The sequence below is a fragment of the Podarcis vaucheri genome, assembly GCF_965113315.1.
Source record: "Podarcis vaucheri genome assembly, chromosome: 1".
Classification (NCBI taxonomy): Eukaryota; Metazoa; Chordata; class Lepidosauria; order Squamata; family Lacertidae; genus Podarcis; species Podarcis vaucheri.
Window position 1 is genome coordinate 114,472,340 of NC_138759.1, and position 21,405 is coordinate 114,493,744.

The 21,405-nt window shown below is 43.6% G+C and overlaps 1 long non-coding RNA gene across 1 annotated transcript; it reads right to left on the reverse strand.

Annotated features, from left to right (window-relative positions):
- Nucleotides 1-1,058: 1,058 nt before the first annotated feature.
- On the reverse strand, nucleotides 1,059-9,866 carry LOC309519980. Its single transcript, XR_014214105.1, has 3 exons — nucleotides 9,773-9,866; nucleotides 5,087-5,184; nucleotides 1,059-1,278 (listed from the first exon to the last, which is right to left on the reverse strand). It is a non-coding gene; the product is annotated as an uncharacterized lncRNA (long non-coding RNA).
- Between the last annotated feature and the right edge of the window lie 11,539 nt (nucleotides 9,867-21,405).

The following is a 21,405-nucleotide window of genomic DNA, read 5'->3' on the forward strand; positions in this document are numbered from 1 at the left end:
CATGTTTGACTGATTCCACTGTTGCTACTTTAACAACAACAACAACAACAATAATTGTACCCCACCCATCTGGCTCTGGGTGGCTTCCAACATATATAAAAACATAATAAAACATTAAACATTAAAAAGCTTCCCTATACAGGGCTGCCTTCAGATGTTTTCTAAAGGTTATACAGTTACTCATCTCCTTGACATCTGATGGTAGGGCGTTCCACAGGGCGGGCGCCACTACCAAGAAGGCCCTCTGCCTCCTTCCCTGTAGCTTCACTCCTTGCAGTGAGGAAACTACCAGTAGGCTCTCGAAGCTGGACCTCAGTGTCTGGGCTGAACAGTGGGGGTGGAAACTGGTATTAACCAGCCTGACTCCTTAGCTGGTGACTCTGCCATCTCCAATTCTGTGTCTTCATTGACACTTGACTAGAGGGTCATTAATGCTCTTCCTCCTTTTCCACATTCCAGCTGGGGAATGTTAATAAAGCACCACACCGCCAGATGCTTAAGGATGGAAAAGGTCACATCACTTCAGCTACAGGAAACTTTTTAAAAAGCCCAGAACTTTCCCAAGACAGAGCTGAAGGAGGAGATGTCAGAAGGAAAAGATGCAAGGCACAATTTGCTGGCTTGCTGATGTTCCATCAGCTGAGCTGTGAAGGTGGTTCATGGTGCTTATGAACATGCTGTGAGCCTCCTTATAGTGCATCTTTTTCCAACCTAAAAGTCCATATAGATGTGACAGCTATTAGGAAACGACAGGCAAATTATATTATTAGCCCCCCCACTTTTTTTTTTTTAGAATACACTGCAGCAGACAGAAGAGGCTGTCTTTTGTTTACCATAAATAAGCCGTGGGTAAAAGATGTAACCTACAGCTTTTCGCACTGAGCTTATTAACTATATGATTCCGTTAGAAACATGTCTCTGGGTAACCAGCTTAACACAGTGCATTGTGGTTATGTCCAGTGAGCAAACTGAAAGGAAATATTTTTTGTTGTTGAAAGCCTTTGTACTGACTCTCAAAAATGTTATGTCTCCGATGTAAAAATACAGCTACAATATAGTTTTGGTATTGATTTTGCTTTCACAAAGAGGAGGGAGGGAAGGGAGACTAAAGTACATGTTTGCACATAGGTGCTTCTATTGTGACATCTCCGAAATAGATGTTTGCTATCAATATCAACATCTCTGTAACCACACAGCAGATCTGAAAGACCTGTGTAGGGATTCTCGCACTCCCTTCAATTGCTCCTTGTGCTGGGCTTTCAGTCTTTCAGAATTCACCTGAAATACAGATAGAAGTGAGAGATGTCAAAAAAACAGAGAAAGGGGTAGGAATGAAAAACAAAGAGAAAATGACAAAGATGGCCTATAGCAGGAGTGGGGGGACTTGTTGGACTCCAACTCCTATCAGACCTAGTAGACAGCATGGAAACTGTAGTCCAACAACATCTGGAGAGTCATAGGCCCCTCACCCCCAGATCTTTCTTGAAATGCTTGGTTTCCCCACAGTAGAATGCATATGAACACAAATGGTTTCATGAGCCATTGCAACCAAACATTCATTTTTTAAAAAAAAATATATAATATTTATTAAAAGTTTAAGAATTAAAGAAAAAAGAAAAAAAGAAAAAGAAAAAATAAACAATACAAATCAATACATTACAATACATATAAAAAAGCAAAAGACACAATACATCAAAACAAAAACAAAAGCAAAAACAGTTAAAAACACATCCAATATTTCCATATCTTTATCTTTCATTAACTTGTTTCATCGACCTCCTCACACCTCCCTTTTTGTATTCTAGTTATTAATTATTTCGGCAAATCCTTTCCATCTTTCACTGCTTTCTGTCATTTAATTATCTTAATTTATTTTATCTTACCATTAAACCCTAAAATTTATTTATACTTAACTCCTTATAGCATTTCTACTAAAGCCATATAATTTCATTCCAACATTTTTCTAACACTCATTAATTTTGCAACATTTCTCTAAATAATTTTTTAAAAAAACTTTTTTCAATCTTCTTCCACCGTCTCTTCTTCCTGGTCTCGGGTTTTGTCAGTCCTTTCTATCCCTTCCATCTAGTCCATCAACCTGGTGACCTTCTGTCTGAGGCTCTTAACTCTCTTCCATGTCCCTTCTGCAGATCTTCTTCATATTTATACATGCACTTTACTTTATCCTCTGCTGATCTTGTTCTTAATTTCCTTCCTTTGGCACTGAGGAGTAGATCTCGGGGAAACTCCAACCTAACAATGTCTTTATTCCTTCTCGACAGGTCAGCCCATTCTCCATAGTCAGAACTAAAGTCCAAAAGATATTTCAGAGCGCCACTCTCCCCCTGACCCAAATCCAGATCCCAAAGGCCAGAGCATCCCTGCATAGGAGGATCTATCCAACTTTCCTTCTCCAATCCAAGCAGGGCTCCATCCCACCAAATCTGGCTTTCTCTAGATTCAATCATAAAGGGCAACAGCTTATGTTCATCAAATTGCCTCTGTGAGGCTGGGGCTGTCTCCACTTGAGTTACTTGAGGTTCAACAACAACTTTCTCCTTCGTCTTCTCCACAGCTTGCCATGTCAAAACAGATTCCTGGGTCAATTCCTGAGTAATTTCTGTATAGGTATTCCCTTTTTGTCCCAACTCAGTCATTTTTTGTCCCAAATTGTCAATTTTAATAATCATCACATCCATCTTCTCATGAAGCTGTTCCAATAAAGCACTTGTCTTGCAAAATGCAATCACTAAGGCTTCTTCTGTCAACATTCTTGTCCAAGGTCAGACTCTGATTCTCACGCACTTTAATCTCTGCAGCTGGAAAATTCCCCAGCTCCACTCCTGCAACAGTTTCAAAAGCTCCCTCTAGGGGAAACAATTTCTATTTGTAGCCATCCTTTTAAACGCAGATCCAGCAACAGAGTTAGTTTCGATTTTCAGTTACTTTTTTTGCTCCTTTTTAAGTGCAAAAGGAAACAATGGAAACGATATATTTCTCTTATTTAACTATCTGTCAACATACATTTTATTCACAGTCAATGAACTTTCCCAAAACGTCAATCTTACTGGCAGCCCGTTCCCAGGTTCGAAACGGTGGTGATTTATCTTTCTTCACTCTCTCTCCTGCAGGCTTAAACGATCTAGAATTTTCCCCCTCTTCTCCTGCTTCCAAGGGGGGTTTAGTAATTTTAACCGATGGAGATTTAATCCTTTACAAAAGACTTTCCAGGCTTTAGCTTGCAACGTCTTTGCTTCAATCTATTTACAAAAGAGGAAGGCGGACTTCCTGTTTGAAACCTTCCTGTTTCGATGCCAAATTAAGAAGTTTAGGGATCCAATTTTCCATTCTACTCACGGGTAGTTGTTTAGAGTCCAATTGTCCACAGGAAAAAGTCAGCGCTCTCCGGCAACAGCAATGCGGCTTCACTCCGTGAAAGAAGCAGTCAATTCGAAGCACCGCGCCGCTCACCCCACGTCGCTCCGGATCCCCGAAACCGGGATTCCCCGTGAGTAGGGGAGGCGCAAAAGGTGCCAGCCGAATCCCACGTCCACAGGCTTCTCCCGTCTGTGGTTTTTAGTGGGTCTCCGCCTCGCCGTGGCGGTCCAGACCCTGATTTCCACGGAGCGGATTCCTCCCGATCAGAGGAAATCCGCCATTGCTGGAGGCGCTAACCCGGAAGTCCTGCAACCAAACATTTCAACTTGGGCATGCTCAAATTATCTTTTAAAATTAGTATAGCTTCCACTTAAATTTCTTGGTGTTTGTAATTTGGTCAATGTAGTATTGGGGTCCCAAGGAACATATGGCTTTATAATTAAAAACCAGCACTCTGACTTGGGTTCAGCCACTAATGGGTAGCCAGTGTAGCACAGATGGGAAAGAGATGAAGTTCTTCTTCTTTTCTATGCTAATTAATGTTAATCAAGGGATTGACAATTGGATAAGTAACTCACTTGTTGAAACTGGAAATGTTCATTTAATAAATGTGCAGGAATTGGTTGGTGGATAGTTGTCTGAAAAGGAGTTAAGTTTAAAAATAGGAAGTGCAGTCATACCTCAGGTTAAATATGCTTCAAGATAAGTTTTCAGATTACGTTCTGCGGCGACCTGGAAGTAACGGAACGCGTTACTTCCGGGTTTCACCGCTCACACATGTGTAGGCGCTCAGAATGACGTCACACGCATGCATGGAAGCGGCGAAACGCGACCCGCGTACACGCAGATGCACAGTTGAGTGTTATGTTCTACTCAGGATGTGAACAGGGCTCCAGAACGGATCCCATTCGCTTCCAGAGGTACCAGTGTATATTGTAATGTAAGGTTTTTTGTAATGTTTGAAGTTAAACTAGAGTTAACTGGGGAATATGATGCAACATTGAGGAGAACCATTGACACATTCAGGAGGGCGTGCAGGAAGTCAGATTTGGGAAAATGTTGAATTTGTTCAAATTTGGGAAAATGTTATTTTGTTTTAATTTAATTTAATATATTTAATTAGTGATCAGTTTGGAAAAAAATGAAAATCAATAAAAAAGATTTGGTGGTATGTGTTCAAATCACCTTGCCCCAGTGTGCAACTTGGCTGCTGAATCCTGCAGCAGCTGCTGTTTGCAAACTGCCTTCAAAGGCATCCCAGCGTATAACACACACACATCCCAGCATATAACACAGTTGAGTCTTACTTCAACAATGGCAATGTGGTAACATTAACGGGCATGGGCCACACATAGAACTTATCTCCAACAGATTGAAATGGCCCAAGAGGCTCATGGGAAATGGCATAGGGGGCATCATGGCTGCCTTGAGAAGGGATTGTGTCACTGCTTAATGGTAGGGTCGCCTTGTTATTTGAACAATGGTTTCACATCATAATCCTCCACTCCTGGGTCAACCTTGCCTCTGGCATGCAACTGGCACATTCACCCGAACAACAGACAACAGTTTCTCAGGCTTTTATGCACTGTAGAGCATGGGGCAAAATGATAGGGAGGATGGAAAGGTGCATTGATAAGATATACATTGAAAAATATGACCACAATATCATAAAACGTACTTAAGGAATTTCCAATAATAAAATGCTTACCTGTTTCCTAAGTATGAGCATTGCACTCTTTTCTGTAATTTTCCAGGGCTGATTGTTGTTGTTTTTCAAATCCTCTTTCTCTTGAATCCAGGCCACTTCTGAAATAAGCATTATTAATGCCACTGATTTAGCATCAACTGACCCGCATTTCTGATTTTGTCGGCTATTTCTTCCTTTGTGTGAAATTTATCATGAATCAAAGTCCTGACAATCCCCTGTATGCATATGCTTTGGGGCCCATGGAGCGTCTAGGGTAAACACTGTTGGTAGGCGGGCGGCATGTGAGCCATATTTATGCGACTGAGAGAAGGAGAAGGATATTCTTTGATCCTGACTTAGCCTGAAAAATGAATGCCATCCTCTTTTAAGCTCCAAAGGTGTGTGAAATCCTAATGCTGCACAGTAGAGGTTTGGATTAATAGCAAAGTGACGGTCATGACAGTCTAAAGAATTTAAGTGCTAAGCTTTTCACAAGGAAGATTTACCTCTCTCTTCGCCCCCCCCCTTTCAGCATCTTCTTAAGAAGGAGGTATTTTAAAGATTTGCTTTGCTGGATGGAGTGTGCCACAGGAAAATCTCTAGCAGAAATGCCTTGCAAATCAGAGGAGCACATTTTTGCTTTTGTTTTATTGCATGGTGGGAACTAAACAGGTAAAGTTCTGGAGAGTGGCCAGCCTTTGCCTACCTCATGATGTCCAGATGTTTTGATCTGCAACTCCCATCAGCCCCAGCCAACCTCTGCTGGAGGGCACCAAGGGTGTAGAATAGGGAAGAGAGCTTCCCCCACTGTTTCAAGCCAGAAGTGATTCTTTCTAACGGACATCTTCAGTCCTGGCCAATTCCTTGGTTCTGCACACTGATCAAACTACACATTGTATACCAGCACATGTAATATAACAAGCTTTTTAATACTCTGGCTTCTCCTCAGATCGTGAAAAGCAGCTTTGGGAGACATGACATATAAATATCAGAGATAGCAAAATGTGATCTTCCCAGATGATGGGAAAACTTGTCAGGAGGAAAAACATTAATGAAAATATCAGCGGCACATATCACATTTCATTTGCCAGTCTGTGTTTATCTGATTTCTCTGTCTATTCCTATCTCTTTTAGACAGACTTTATATCTCTTCAAATCAGCATAATCCCCATAGGGCTTCTGGAGTGCAAGTTTTGAATCTGAAGTTCATTAAGGTGCTGAATTTAATTACTTTGATATGCAGTTTACTGAGACCAATGCTGAAATCTGTTTTTGATGGCTTTGGTTTTCAGAGATAATTTCTCTCTCAAGGTAGAAATAAGCATTAGCAACATTTTAGTTTAGCACATAAAACACACACACATGGAAACTATTAAGCTAGTGCAGAAATTCAATTAAACAATAAGATGCCACATAAAGATAAATGAAGTTGCAAGCTTTTTAGAGAAAGCAGTTAACAAAAGACAGCTTATGCTTTCACACATCATAAAAACAATGCCCTGAACTGACTCAGCATAGGAGCTCCTGGCTGCTACAAAGATGTATAAATTCATCAAGACACCTGGAAGGGAAGCCTAGACATCAGGTATTATTTACCATCTTGAATTATTCCCACACAGCCAATGGTTGTCCCTCGCATAGTAACTACTAGCATCTCTTGCCACATGAGGGCTCATGCAAATTAAACCATCATCTCCAAATGAAATTGGTGTAGAACTGTCACTCTTTCACACAGGAAAAAGAAAGATACCTAAGGAGGGAGATTGTGAATGCTTTTTTTTTTTTTAAAAAAAAAAAAGCATGGTAAGCTGGTCTTGAAATTGCTCCGACACAGATCAAATTAATCATTTACTATCCTGTTGTGTCATGGGCTAATGATCCCCTGGTTTATGCATTTATAATAAAATTGTCATATTTTTCCATCTATAAGATGCCCCCATGTATAAGATGCCCCCTATTTTTGGGGACTCAGATTTAAGAAAATTGGAGGAGATGAATCCGTGTATAAGACACCCCCTAATTTTTGACATTATTTTTAGGAAAAAACCTAGTCATACACGGAAAAATACGGTACTTAAAAAAAAAATCAGCTGTGATTGGTGTTGTGTATGGGGGTGGCACTCACCTAACACCCAAGGCAGTGAGAGTGGCATTGGTTCTGTTGGTGTGGTTTGCACCAAGCTTACCACAGCCTTACCCCTCCTTTCCTCGCTCCCAGTAAGCTGCAGTGACTATCTGAAGATCCAGTGAATGTTGAAGCTCCACCATAACATATGCTACTGTATCTGACACCTCACCTTTCCTTAAAGCAATTCACAGTGGTGAACACAATTTCCTCCATTTCGTCTACACAACAATTCTGTGAGGAAGGCAAGGCTGAGAGCAGGTAGCGACTGGCCCAAGGTCACCCAGTGAGCTCCACTGGTGAGTGAAGATTTGCATGTGGGTTTCCCCATTCCTATAAGATGTTTTATCCTTGGCATTTATCAAAAGAACTGTTTAGTGGGTCAAAACCCCATCTCCTAAGAAGACAGAGGGCTTTCTCTCCCATGTAAATTGATAGGGGACTTAGCCTGAAGAAGCTGTGGGACGAAATTATTTAGTAGGAATTTGCCTGCATGCTGATAAATCATTACACAGCCCAATCCCATACCATTCCTTTCTCTCTTGAAAAAAGAGAAAAGGTAAAGGTTAAGTCCAGTGAAAGGTGACTATGGGGTTGTGGCACTCATCTCACCGAAGGAGCCAGCGTTTGTCCACAGACAGCTTTCTGGGTCATGTGGCCAGAATGACTGAACTGCTTATGGCGCAATAGGACACCACGATGGAAAGCAGAGCACACAGAAACACGGCTTACCTTCCCACCACAGTGGTACCTATTTATCTACTTGCACTGGTGTGCTTTTGAAAGGCTAGGTTGGCAGGAGCTGGGACAGAGCAATGGGCGCTCACTTGGTCACGGGGATCCGAACCGCCAACCCTCTGATCAGCAAGCCCAGAAGGCTCTGTGGTTTAGACCACAGCGCCACATGCATCCTATTCCCAATATTAAAACAAACATCCATGCAAGTGAAGAGGAAGAATAGGCACACCACTGTCAACAACAATAATACTCAGAACCAAACTTGCCTCTTGATCCAGGGTAACAACGGTGGCATCCTCCACCTGTGAACAGTTTTGCAAAGTACATTTTTTCATCTCCTGTTAGAAATCATTTCTGCAAGTGCATCACAATGTACTTTACGAAGCAGATGGGCTAATAAGCTGCACCAGAGCCAGCCCCCCTGCAGTTTCCATCACACGCTCTGCTGCCTGGCACAGGCTATGCCTCTTTAAAGCAATTATATGCCCTGACAGGACAAGGGGACACTGCCAACTCCATATAGCTTACCTATACAGTAGAAAGTCACTTAATTAACAAGTCGCTTTGATTAATTAACCCTGAGAAAGGCATCTGGCATCTGTGCTAAAGGTAAAAGCAAACACCTTGTTGTGACAGTTACTGAAGGATGTCACCGGGCAGATTTTTTTTGGAAAGGGTATATATAAAGATTAATTGCAGCTGAAAATTCCCTCCTGGTTTGCTTGTCAGCAATTTCAGCATTGCGCAGAGCCAAAGCCTCTTGCCTTGCCACCATTGGCTGAACTGCTCTGACGTCATCCACAGTCTGATTTGGAAAGGTAGTGAGCCAAAGGAAGGCTGGGTAGAGGAAGCAAATGGCCTTCAAGCTGAAAAAGGTTCCTTACCCTTATTTTAGACATTTACTAAAAAACAGTCCCTCATGCAGGCCCAGTTGAATCATATGATTAATTCAAAAGCAAAGATCAGTTTGTCATTCTACTCAGCCACCTGTCTGAACCCTATTGTGGAGCAAGCCAAGATTCCAGGATCTCATAACCGGGGTGAGGATTTCAGCCAAGCAGAGATCCCAACCTGAGCTTAGGACATGACATGGTCAATCTTCCCCACAGACCCCTTATGGCCCCCCCTTCACTATGGTGATCCTGCCCAATGCCATTTCTGCCTTCTACATAACAGACATTATTAATGCCTTCATTTCATTGAAGGAAAGGTGAAACCCTCCTGTGGCGTTTGTACGGAGCCCCCGGTCGTCTCACAGACTATTGACACGTACACCATTAATCCGCTGCCACCAACCAGGTCCTCCCTGGTAAAATCACTTCAGTCTCAGTCAGGTTCTCAATTAATAAAGAAGAGTGTATTTTATTTCAAACACAAACTTTTATCGGCATTCCAAATGTTGTTGCTCTTTACTTTCTTAGTCTTATTTTCCTCTCTCTATCTCTTCTACCTCCCCTCACTCAAGAACCCACTGCCCTAACTGTCTATTACCAACTGCCTACGAACTGCTTCTCCAACTACCTTTCCCAACCAGCCAACCCACTAAAACCAACCAACTACCCACCAACAACTCCCAACAACAACCAACTCAAACCTTGGGCTAAGCCCGTTTATACACAAGTAGGCTCCGCCTCCGGCTTTCCTATCAGTCTATATTTTTCACCCTATCTCCCCCCCCCCCTGTACAGACAGGTTCTAAACGAATGGGCAGATGCCACACCTCCCAACCAAGAATCAATTAAATTCCTTTCTGGACCCATTAACCAGCAACCCAAGAAGCTTGGTGAAGGCTTTAACATGAGGGTGGGCACATGGGAAGTTTGTAGGGTAATATGGCCCCGTACCCAGGCAGGTAAGGCCTTTTGTTGCTTCTGCCCACCTTCCCTCTCTCATGAGATCCTGTAGTAGGATCCTTCCATGGGACCCCATGAGAGCCCTGATCTGGAGGCAGAACTCTGACTCTCCTTCACTGCTCTCTGGGTCATGTGCCACTGTATAGCTTAGCTCAGCTGAACCACTTATTTTTACCTACACTACATGATTGAAGTAATTAGCTGCTTAATTTTAGGAACAACAATCTTTTGACTTCAAGAAGGTGAATGGTGTTTTTTTGTGCATGGGGTGGCTTGACTGCGACAAGGAACAGGTATTTCCCCAAAATCAAAAGCTACTTTGATATAGGCAATGATTGCACATCTGCATCTTTTAAAAAAGCCAGTAATGCTAAAACAACAACAACAACAACAGCCACGAGAGGTGACAGGGCTTAGCCTAGTCTGCAAGCCACTCCTTATACTTGACTATAGTATATGCTTGACGATAGTAAATTGTTTACATTTCTCATGAAACTCTACACATGGTACTGTTTCTTTATTGGTGCTGCACAAGCCCCTGTATAGAATCATAGAATCATAGAATCATAGAATCATAGAGTTGGAAGAGACCACAAGGGCCATCGAGTCCAACCCCCTGCCAAGCAGGAAACACCATCAGAGCACTCCTGACATATGGTTGTCAAGCCTCTGCTTAAAGACCTCCAAAGTAGGAGACTCCACCACACTCCTTGGCAGCAAATTCCACTGTCGAACAGCTCTTACTGTCAGGAAGTTCTTCCTAATGTTTAGGTGGAATCTTCTTTCTTGTAGTTTGGATCCATTGCTCCGTGTCCGCTTCTCCGGAGCAGCAGAAAACAACCTTTCTCCCTCCTCTATGTGACATCCTTTTATATATTTGAACATGGCTATCATATCACCCCTTAACCTCCTCTTCTCCAGGCTAAACATGCCCAGCTCCCTTAGCCGTTCCTCATAAGGCATCGTTTCCAGGCCTTTGACCATTTTGGTTGCCCTCCTCTGGACACGTTCCAGTTTGTCAGTGTCCTTCTTGAATTGTGGTGCCCAGAACTGGACACAGTACTCCAGGTGTGGTCTGACCAGAGCAGAATACAGTGGCACTATTACTTCCCTTGATCTAGATGCTATACTCCTATTGATGCAGCCCAGAATTGCATTGGCTTTTTTAGCTACCGCGTCACACTGTTGGCTCATGTCAAGTTTGTGGTCAACCAAGACTCCTAGATCCTTTTCACATGTACTGCTCTCAAGCCGGGTGTCACCCATCTTGTATTTGTGCCTCTCATTTTTTTTTGCCCAAGTGCAATACTTTACATTTCTCCCTGTTAAAATTCATCTTGTTTGTTTTTGCCCAGTTCTCTAATCTGTCAAGGTCCTTTTGAAGTGTGATCCTGTCCTCTGGGGTGTTAGCCACCCCTCCCAGTTTGGTGTCATCTGCAAATTTGATCAGGATGCCCTTGAGTCCATCATCCAAGTCGTTGATAAAGATGTTGAATAAGACTGGGCCCAAGACAGAACCCTGTGGCACCCCACTAGTCACTCTTCTCCAGGATGAAGAGGAACCATTGATGAGCACCCTTTGGGTTCGGTCAGTCAGCCAGTTACAAATCCACTGAGTGGTAGCATAGTCAAGACCACATTTTACCAGCTTCTTTACAAGAATATCATGGGGCACCTTGTCAAATGCCTTGCTGAAATCAAGGTAGGCTACATCCACTGCGTTCCCTTCATCTACCAGGCTTGTAATTCTGTCAAAAAACGAGATCAGGTTAGTCTGACATGACTTATTTTTTAGAAATCCATGCTGACTATTGGTGATCACAGCATTCCTTTCTAGGCGCTCACAGACTGTTTGCTTAATGATCTGCTCCAGAGTCTTCCCTGCTATTGATGTCAGACTGACTGGGCGGTAATTATTTGGGTCCTCTCTTTCCCCCTTTTTGAAAATAGGGACAACATTTGCCCTCCTCCAGTCTGCCGGGACTTCGCCTGTTCTCCAGGAATTCTCAAAGATGACTGCCAGTGGTTCTGAGATCACATCTGCCAGTTCTTTTAATACTCTTGGATGCAGTTCATCTGGCCCTGGAGACTTGAATACATCTAAACTAGCCAAATATTCTTGTACTATCTCCTTAGTTATTCTGGGCTGTGTTTCCTTTGCTGAATCATTTGCTCCAAATTCTTCAGGTCGGGCATTGTTTTCTTTATCGGAGAAGACTGAGGCAAAGAAGGCATTGAGTAGTTCAGCCCTTTCTGTGTCCCCTGTTTGCATTTCACCATCTTCTCCTCTGAGTGACCCCATTGTTTCTTTGCTCTTCCTTTTGCTACGAACATACCCATAAAAGCCTTTTTTGTTGCTTTTAACCTCTCTAGCAAGCCTGAGTTCATTCTGTGCTTTAGCTTTTCTGACTTTGTGTCTACACGTGCTGGCTATTTGTTTGAATTCCTCTTTGGTGGTTTCCCCCCTTTTCCATTTTTTGTACACATCCTTTTTTAATCTTAATTCAGTCAAAAGTTCTTTAGATAGCCACCCTGGCCTCTTTAGGCACCTTCCATGTTTCCGTCTCATTGGTATTGCCTGACGTTGTGCTTTTAGTATCTCCCTCTTAAAAAACTCCCAGCCATCATGAACTCCCTTTCCTTTTAGTATTGTTGTCCATGGGATCTCACCCAGCACTTCCCTAAGTTTTATGAAGTCGGCTTTCTTAAAGTCAAGAAATTGAGTCCTAGTATGCTTGGCTGCTCCTTTCCGCTGTATAGTAAACTTCAGAAGAGCATGATCACTCGCGCCTAATGATCCTTCCACTTCTACCCCACTAACCAGGTCATCAACATTGGTTAGGACCAGATCTAAAATGGCTGTTCCTCTTGTTGCTTCTCCCACTTTCTGGACAATGAAGTTGTCTGCAAGGCCAGTGAGGAATCTGTTTGACCTTATGCTCTTGGCTGAGTTTGACGTCCAACAAATATCCGGGTAATTGAAGTCCCCCATTACTACTATCTCCCTTCCTTTTGCATGCTTGGCCATCTGTTCCAGGAAGGCATCATCTATGTCCTCCGTTTGGCTTGGGGATCTATAGTAAACTCCCACAATGAGGTCTCTGTTATTCTTCTCTCCCTTAATTTTGACCCAAATGCTCTCACTTTGGCTTTGAGGATCTAAATCTTGGATCTCTTCACAGGTATACACATCCCTGACATATAACGCCACTCCTCCTCCTTTCTTGTCTGGTCTGTTTCTCTGAAATAGATTGTATCCCCCCATTATTACATTCCAATCGTGGGACTTATCCCACCAGGTTTCAGTGATGCCTATTATGTCATATTTAGTTTGCTGTACCAAGAGCTCAAGCTCATCTTGTTTATTTCCCATGCTTTGCGCATTAGTGTACAGACATTGAAGTCCATTAATCATTCCCCCGTGTCTCTTATTTAAGGATTTTTTCCTCCCACCACTAGGTCCGCGTGCTCTTTGCTCCATTTGGTCTATGACATTTGGATGATCATCTTCATTAATTGATAGACTCCTACCTTCAGGAGCACTGTCTCCCTCCCCCACATTAGTCAGTTTAAAGCCCTCCTGATGAGGTTTCTGAGATTTTTGGCAAAAACATTTCTCCCAACCGTTGTGAGGTGCAGCCCATCACTTGCCAGAAGTCCATCTTCAAGAAACTGCAGTCCGTGATCTAAGAATCCAAACCGTTCCTGTTTACACCATTTGCGAAGCCAGCTGTTCACTTCCACTATTTCCCCCTCTATCCCTGGGCCACGTCGTTCAACTGGGAGGACAGATGAGATGACAATTTGTGCATTTAGTTGCTTCAATTTCCTGCCGAGAGCCTCGTAGTCTCTTTTGATCTTCTGGAGGCTATTGCTTGCAGTGTCATTGGTTCCCACATGAACCAAGAGGAAGGGGTATTTGTCAGTGGGTTTTATGATTCCTTGCAGTCGTTCAGTTACATCTTGGATCTTAGCCCCGGGGAGACAGCACACTTCCCGAGACATCTTGTCAGGCCCACAGATCACTGCTTCTGTTCCCCTCAGTAGGGAATCCCCTATCACCACTACACGCCTCCTCTTGGGTTTGGTCGGGGTTCTTCCGTGAGCTGTCCGTTCCAAGGTCGCCTGCACATTCCCTGAGGACTGATTTTGCTGCTCGTCTTCATATACCTGATCGACTGTAATGAGGGAGAGATCCTCAAATGGAGTCTGCTCTTCGTCTTCCATGCTAGGGGAGAGGACCTCAAAGCGATTGTGTATTTCTAAGCAATCAGAGTGAACCCTGGGCCTCCTACTTCTTTGAGTCACGTTTCTCCATATATCTGGCTCCTGTGTTGGTGAACTATCCTCCTTCTCAGGGGAGTTCCCTGTCTCCTCCTTGGTGGAGACGGTGTGCTCTGTTGCTTCCAAGAAGAGCTCCAGCTCTCTAATTCTTTGGAGCGTAGCTACACGTTCCTCCAGTTGCTGGACTTTGTCTTTTAAGAGGGCAATCAACATGCAATTGCTGCAGGTGAAGCTGCCTGCAACCTTTGGCAAGATGGCAAACATTGCGCAGGAATCGCAGGCGACTGCAGCTGTTCCCTCCCCTTCCATCTGGAGATCGTGTCGTTGGGGTTGGCTACCGAGGTCCTCCGTCATAAAAAGCTTGAAGACAGGACAAATAACTTCCCCCCCCACAAAAAAACACCTAGATCTCCCCCAACAAACGTTTGAGACTAGCTCCCCTAAATCTAAAAGGTGGATCTAACTGCGCGCGCCGCTGCCCTGCAAACTCTGATAAGCTCCTCCCACAGCTAATCCCCTGCCTCAACAGAAACCCTGCCCCCTGACCTTTACACAGGGAAAACAGCTAATCAGCCACAAAGAAACACACACACACAAGAAAACCCTTTTTGCTCCTTCTTCAACTGATGCCCTGCAAACTCTGATAAGCTCCTCCCACAGCTAATCCCCTGCCTCAACAGAAACCCTGCCCCCTCTGACCTTTACACAGGGAAAACAGTTAATCAGCCACAAAGAAACACACACACACAAGAAAACCCTTTTTGCTCCTTCTTCAACTGATGCCCTGCAAACTCTGATAAGCTCCTCCCACAGCTAATCCCCTGCCTCAACAGAAACCCTGCCCCCTCTGACCTTTACACAGGGAAAACAGCTAATCAGCCACAAAGAAACACACACACACACAAGAAAACCCTTTTTGCTCCTTCTTCAACTGATGCCCTGCAAACTCTGATAAGCTCCTCCCACAGCTAATCCCCTGCCTCAACAGAAACCCTGCCCCCTCTGACCTTTACACAGGGAAAACAGCTAATTAGCCACAAAGAAACACACACACACAAGAAAACCCTTTTTGCTCCTTCTTCAACTGATGCCCTGCAAACTCTGATAAGCTCCTCCCACAGCTAATCCCCTGCCTCAACAGAAACCCTGCCCCCTCTGACCTTTACACAGGGAAAACAGCTAATCAGCCACAAAGAAACACACACACACACACACACAAGAAAACCCTTTTTGCTCCTTCTTCAACTGATGCCCTGCAAACTCTGATAAGCTCCTCCCACAGCTAATCCCCTGCCTCAACAGAAACCCTGCCCCCTCTGACCTTTATACAGGGAAAACAGCTAATCAGCCACAAAGAAACACACACACACACACACACACACACACACACACACAAGAAAACCCTTTTTGCTCCTTCTTCAACTGATGCCCTGCAAACTCTGAAGATCATCATACATCAGTGGTATGTATTCTGATCAGATTCATCTTATGACATGGCCATCACAATCCACTAACTAGCCATATTAGTGACTGAAAGCCTGTATATGGTTTCTCCTTCTCCTTCTCCTTCTCCTTCTCCTTCTCCTTCTCCTTCTCCTTCTCCTTCTCCTTCTCCTTCTCCTTCTCCTTCTCCTTCGCTTTCTGTGGCAGGTGAAAAACTGCCCCCTTGACAAAACACCACATGTAGCTTGGCCTTCAGAGGATTGTTTCTGGTAAAAAATGGAATCTGCAGTGCTAAGACAATAACTTATTCACTCTGCTTCTCATCTGACCAATGGCCTGCCCCTCTTCTCTTGTTTCATTCAAGTGCTATTCACACACCTGTATGCTGCTACAGATTATTCATTGACAAATATAGGTATTCAGTCCCTCATTCAGGAATGGGATAATGTGCTTTGGACACCTGAAGTGATACTCCTTGTCTTTTCAAACTAAGACAAAAGGAGGGACTAAATAACTTGAAAATTAATGCCTGCAGCATTCCTTGCTTCTCTTTCTTAAAGAGGTTCAGGATCCCCTTAACAAGCATTAGACAAGTTTTCATATTAAAGAGTAAAGAACTGGAAAGTACCACTCATGCATACTCGCAATGCATAGGGAAGAGTGAATATCATGTTGGAGTACTGCTGTTCAGTGTTTCATCCTTCTTCCAGGATGCTCTATTCCATCCTCCCCACTTTCTTCCCATTGTTTTCTTTCCAGCAGATAGGAAGTGTACACTGAAGCTGTTTCATCCAGACTGAGTTTATTCCTCCTCCCTACAGAGCTTTTTGTATTTCTGTATTACTAAAACCTTGGGGTTCTTGTCAGCCTGTTACCTCCCTCTTCTGTGCAAGTGGTGCCATTTTGGCTACATAAGGAGTGGCACTCAGAAAATTGAGATTGCTAGTCTAAATATTGAGCTGTAAAATAAGATTCACTGCTGCCTACCCCCTTCTTTCTATGTATATATGATGGCACTTTGGCTCTGATCCACCTGTAGTCAATGCATAAGCAAGCTGATAAGCCATGCTTAGTAGAATGTGGGTGACTGCACTTCCTCTTTTAAGCCATGCATTGCCAACAGAATATATCAGGGTTGGGAAAACTGTGGCCCTTCAGATGCTGGACTACAACTCCCATAATCTCTTACCCTTGGTCATGCTGATTGGGGCTGATGGGAGTTAGTGTCCAATAATCTCTGGGGGTTACAGGAGCTTTATCTACACTTGGCAGTGTATTCTATGCCTCTTATTTACACCAGTGGTTCTGATCCAGCCTAGTGTCATGTGCGCCTAAATCTGGTTATACGTATGAGTCTTCCTTAGTTGAATTGTGCTGTTTGCCTGTATCCTTTAGCAGAGAAAGAGAATTAATCATTTTTGCATGTTCTGGTTTGCGCTACCTCATAAAAGAGTAAACAATTACAGCGATGCCAATTATGTGACTAGCAGAAAACGAGCTCTTGGATTATGAGTATGAATCATTTAGTTTCAAATCTTGCTTCTTCTCTAGAGATTGTATATCTTTTACATTTTACAGAAATCTGAGATGTTTTCCCAATTAAAATGTGTTTATTGCATTAATTGGCCCAACTCTGCTATGGTTCTAGAAAACAGTCCGTTTTTGTGTTGCGAATGATTTCCCAAACTCTCAGGTTTTGGTTTTTTTTTTAAAAAAACCCATTTAATATATTGTCATCAAATGAAAGACACCTCAGATTGCTTGTTAGCTAAGATCAATTTAAAACATTTCATAGCTGGGTTAAAACATGTTTTTGCTTCTGGTGGAAGGTAAGCAGCTCCAAGTGTACCAGCAGAGACTCAATCGCACGATACTTTTCTCTGCTTTAAATCAGGGTTGCTTCACCAAAAGACAAGTCAATTGGCCATTCATTGGGTATGTTACCTACCCCCCAACAAACAAGCGTATTGTTGAACAGAAAATCCAGAGGGCTGTAGACAGAAGGTCTACACCAAGGATGGGCCACCAGATGTCATTGGACCACAATTCTTATTACCTCTGACTATTGCCCATGCTTCCTGGGGCTGGTGGGAACTGGAGTCCAACAACACATAGGTTGCCACATATTCCCCACCAGTTGTCTGCATTAACCTAGAACTGGAGTCTTTCATATGTAGGGCCAACTTGAAGGGTGCATGGCCAATGGTGACCAGAATGAGTTGGGTCTTTGTTATATAATAACAAAGACATTTGAGGTAAACAGACAAAAAGGTAAACATATACATTGAATGTAGTATTTCAGGTTGCAAATTGAATTTTCACGAGGCCTTTAAAAATAATGAAATCAAAAACTGATCTGAAAATAATGGAGAACTATACTTAACATTAGAAAAATGATAAACTGAAATTGACAGCTTTGCCAGTGTGGCAGTCCTGTGGCTGCCACATTTCAGGGTTTACCCTGAAGTGTTAGGTCTTCAGGGGAAGGAATTTGCTCTCAAACCAGGAATCTGAAACACAGAGGCAACCTCTTTTCCCTTAGGATCTTTTGCCACAATTCATTTCCCCCACATTCCCTTATCTCAGTACCTTTTTCTGTGGGAAAAGATGGCAATATTGTGGCACTGGAGCAGGTGGGAAAAGATGTGTGAGGTCTCTTTAAAAAGTCACAGTATTCTATCCTCTCACTCCAGTATGCACCAATGTTGAGCTCTCAGGCTTTGTCTCTCACAGGGCAATCCTATGTACAGTGGTACCTCAGGTTACATACACTTCAGGTTACATACGCTTCAGGTTACAGACTCCGCTAACCCAGAAATCGTACTTCAGGTTAAGAACTTTGCTTCAGGATGAGAACAGAAATTGTGCAGCAGCGGCGCGGCAGCAGCGGCGAGTGCAGCAGCGGCGTGGCAGCCGCAGGAGGACCCATTAGCTAAAGTGGTGCTTCAGGTTAAGAACAGTTTCAGGTTAAGAACGGACCTCCAGAACGAATTAAGTACGTAACCTGAGGTACCACTGTATGTCTACTTAGAAGTATACTTCAGGTAAATGCGTATATTCTCTCCATCCGGTCAGCTTGGCAGGGGAGTTCATAAATTTTCAGTTCCACATTAGACTAGCTGCATGGTAGCCTTACACCCTAAACTGTGGTTAGTAACTATGGTTAGCTGAAACAAGCTAATTTCAAGCGATAGGTTGTGAAGCTGGTTTGTTTCAGCTAACCATTGTTAAGATTAACCACGGTTTAGGGTATGGTTGTAACACTAAAGTGTGATTAATTGAAAAGTGAAGTGAAAGCTTCCAATTTCCTCCCTGTGGCTGCACTGGAGGGGGAGAGCTAAGGAAAGAGTGCAGGAGTCTAAGACTATTGCTTATCATTATGTCTAAACCATGCTAGAATGTGCCAATTCATTTCCAATTTGTGCTCATTTAGCTGCCACAGTCACTATGGCTGCCACATCTAGAGGTTCTGATTCTTTCCATTCATTTTAAATCCCAACCTCTCACGGGAATCTGGGAGTCTATATGAGTAAGACACTGACTATTTCCTTTTCCCTCCTTTCCTTTGGTTTTCTGTCTGTATGAGGTTCTTTTCTCTTTGTTTGGCAGTAGTGTTTATTGTCTTTCAGTTAAACCCTACATGGAGCCAAATTAGAAGCTGCATTTGTAACTTGTAAATCTCTCTTCCCTCCCTTTCCCTGGAATCTTGCCACACACATTTATCCACACACAAACCTTTCTCTCCCTCTATCCCAAAAGGATTTGTGAAAGGCTTCCTAATCAAAATCACTCTGTGTAAATACTTATTAGTTATGGGCTTTGCGATGAAGTCCTCAGAGGCCCATTGTCTTTTTAGCCAGAGACATTTTTGCCTGCTCATCTGTTTTATTGGCCTGCAGAGCTACCCTCATGCCAAAACTGTTATTGCTGCATAAATTAATGAGTACAAGTTATTGCTCAAACTTTGCAAAACTCTATAATTGCAAACACTAGAGACATAATTCCAGCGTCATTTCTTTTTAAACGTGGGTGTTCCTCCCACCCCACTGAAATCTCTCATTCATGACTAAGTATCTCAGATTCATTTCATAGAATCGCAACCCTAATGGTGAGGGTAACAGAAGCAGCTGGGAGTATACATGCATGTTGATGGCAAAATTTAGCCCAAGTTCACTCTTGACTTTGGGGTCCATTTCAACACAACAGCCAACAGTGATTGTGTATACGTCCTGCTCCGTTTCATGGTTTTAGAAGAGGGATGAGGAACCAGTGGCATAAAAACATAAGAAGACTGCTAGATCAGCCCAGCATCCTGCTCCCACAGTGGCCAACCAGATACCTGTGGAAAACCAGCGAGCAGAACCTGAACACAATAGTACTCTCTTCTCCTGTGGTTTCCAGCAACTGGTATTCAGAAGCATCCTGAGACTGGCCATGACCTAGACGCAGCGGCGTAGCGTGAGTTCTCAGCACCCGGGGCAACGCAAGTAATTTGCGCCCCCTAACCCGGGGCAAGGCAAGTAATTTGCGCCCCCCCTAACCCGCGAGTTGCCGCTGGCGCTGCCGCCCAAACGACGCCGCTTGCCCGGAGGAGGAGGGGGGCAGAGAGGCGAGGAAAATGCAACTGCCCAGCAGCTGCAGCAGCACCGGCGGAGGCGGGGCTGTGAAGAGGGGCTGCCTGGCGCATCCTCCGCGGCGAGCGCTGAGAGCCGCTGCCTGCCGGGCGCCTTCAGCCCGGACGCGCGCACAGCTTGGCGGTTCTGCGAGACATACGGCTCCGCTAAAGCCTGCGCCCGAGGCTCTTCGGCGACTCCGGAGGCAGCGAGCGCGCCCCCCCCAGATGTTGCGCCCGGTGCGGCCGGCACCCCTGGCACCCCCCACGCTACGCCACTGCCTAGACGTTGTTAGACCAAGCCCCTTCATCCAAAGCCAAGATGGCCAATGGTAATTAGTCATGGATGCTGAGAGTTGCAACCCAACCACATCTGGAGGCCACAAACTTTCCAGTACTGCTTTAGAACAAGGATTTTAAGATCTCTTTCTTGTTTTCTCTGACAGAGATACAAGTACCTAGCAAAGACAAGAGGCTTTGATCTGAAACCGATGGAGAGACGCCTGATGTTTCCTAGTGTTGTTGCGAAAGTGTTTTTCAACAACACCAAAGAACAGAACACTCTGTACTAGAACACAATCCAATCGAAGCTAAGCCCAATAAATCCTTCTGTTTTCAAAGGAAGAGTTAAGTACAGGCACAAGCCAATCTTGCAGTGAAATCGAAGGGAATTAAAAGTGCTTCAGTTTAGCCAAATCATATAAACATGTGACAATTAAAAATGAACCTGTAGGAATCTCCCCCTCCCTTCCAAAAGGACAAAAGACTGGAACCTTAAAGATCAGCCTTCAACTGTTCCAAATCTTCCCTGCCTACCACTTGAAAAGGAGGAAACGAAACAGTTGAAGGAACTGAGATGAGTTAATTACAAACAAAGGTAAACTTTGGGGAGGAACTTGGTTTACCTTCTGCTTGGCTCAGGGTATCCAAACTTGGGAAGTTTGTTATTATACAAAAGGTGAAGGAAACACAAGAGACAGCAATATATCACACTTCTAGTTATGGAAGAAGAAAAATTCAATATCCTGTCATAGCATTCTTTTCTTTAAGCCACTCCCAACTGTTACTAGATTTGCTTGTGTGTCTATACACATACTGTAATACATCTGAATCCATATCTTACACACATGTTCATGGAAGTATCACTTTGTGGGTCTTGACTGGAGACATTTGTGTACCGTGGACATGGTTGCAATGGACACGTTTACCTTTGAAAACACCAATATCATCTTGTTTCTTTTGAGTTAAATTAGGAATGACCAATAAATAACAATATTACTTTGCT